Genomic DNA, 1,977 nt, shown 5'->3' with positions numbered 1-1,977 from the left:
TTATTTCGTATGGGGAAATTTGCTTTTATATACAAGTGCTTTGGATTACAAGCATGTTTCCAGAACTAATTATGCTTTCCAAGGTTTTACTGTATATAAAAATCAAGGGCTAAGACAGTCAGAATCAATCTTATAATCTGAAACATGAGCACATTGTCAAAGTATCCAAAAAATGTACCAACAATAAGCCTCTCATCCCAAAATGAAGCAAGAGGTAAGCTAGGGTAAGACAGTGTATAACACAATTTTCCTGAGCTTAAGAGTCATGAACTCGTGTAGGAAGAGAAAAAAATGTATCCACTCAACCCAGCCGTCTCAATCTCCAGGGCACCTGAAATAAATATTGGGCGGTTATGGATTCCCTATTTATTATAACTATGTATTAATTTGTCTATTCCTATAATTAGCTAGACTATCAAAGCTCTGTTATAGTTATGGTGATGATACAATAATAAGGTTATCTATGAAAAATAAATACACTGCTTAAACAAGGGTCTTATTTATTTCCCAAGAAAATAGGAATGCTAACATAAGACACTAAAAGTAAATATTACAGAGCATATAAAACAAAAGAACATAAAGATACTTTACAAGGTCCTCTTCAAGATACTGTCTCAGGCAACACCCACTGCCAGCCTATCTAGCCATCTGTATTCAATAAGAATCATTAAGAGACAGTCCTTCTTAATATCTGTCCTTCCTCCAGGAAGCATGCTGTAGTGTCCACTAGGGACAGCATTCATCCATGAATCACCGCTATTTAACCCGGGTCATCTTTTAGTGACAACTGGCATTTGATCTTCTGTAACTAAGGACATTTTAATTTGCACCTCTTCGTTGGTTCTGCGGGAACATCCTGTTGGCGATGAATTGCCATGTATGACTCTTCGTTATCAACACCCTGCTGGGTAACCTGCTGAATGGCATTCCAGGCTGTCCCCCAAGAATGACGTGGCTAGGTGTAATCAGGTTTCAACTTTCCAGAAACATCTGATATTAAAAGGCGAAAACCATGTTGCCTTTCAACAGCGTCTCATTTTGGACAAGTGATTGAAAATACTTAATCCAGGGGCTCCAGGCTTTTTCAAATCTGGCCTGTTTGTACCGTAGGATACTGGAGCTTGAAAACTTTATTAATGATAAAAGATGGAGGTTTTATTTTAGACATGTCAGGAATATATTGTTGCTTTTAATGAAAAGTGTACCTTAAGAGTTGGAGAGTGCTAAACAGAGTGCAGAAGGCCATTTAAAGAGGTGAGGATTATGAAAATTTGTAGATGGGAGAGTCTGAAGAATGGAGGAAGGATAAAGGTTGTGGGTATATTTGACAGTTCTGAAAAGAATGAAGGTATAGGGTATCAAAGGACTTGAGTGAACTAAATACTTTGTATTTGGCAACCAACAGAGAGACCAAATACTTGAACAGCATTTAAAGAGCAGAGCATTTAGAGAGCAGAAAGAAAGCTGGATCCATTACCCAGGAGAGTTTAGAGTAATCTGGAGAGGGCTCACTTAGGACTATGCCCTTCACTGGTTACAGTTGGATTAGTTACCCAGGAGAGCTAAGAATAATCTAGAAAGGGCCCATTTGAGACTATTCTCCTCACTGGTTTCAGTAGCAAAGGGGGTATGTACTGGAATTATACTTGAATCATGCTCAAGCAGAGTATAGATGTGTAAAATGTTTTGGAAGGCCTCCTTACATAAGAGAAATATGAAGACCCCATTGCCAAACTCTTGTTACGCAAACCCTAGTTGCTTGCCTGACTAAGCCCTGTGGGCGAGGAAAATGCTCAACGGGACGTGGTCTGGGCGTACATTACTGTAATGCACTGCAATACACGTACCACGGAGTATTGTAGAGCCATTCTTTTCAAATGGCACTTCAACAGATTAAACCATTGCACTTGTGTTATAGTTCACTGTATTGAAAATAATAGTTGATAGTTGTGATGGAACGTCTGGGACCCGGCTCGG

The sequence above is a fragment of the Lithobates pipiens genome, unplaced genomic scaffold (assembly GCF_037356315.1).
Source record: "Lithobates pipiens isolate NorthernLeopardFrog02 unplaced genomic scaffold, aLitPip1_a1.2 Scaffold_3, whole genome shotgun sequence".
In the NCBI taxonomy this organism is placed as follows: Eukaryota; Metazoa; Chordata; class Amphibia; order Anura; family Ranidae; genus Lithobates; species Lithobates pipiens.
The sequence above is the reverse complement of the archived record's forward strand: the minus strand, read 5'-3'. Positions refer to the sequence as shown.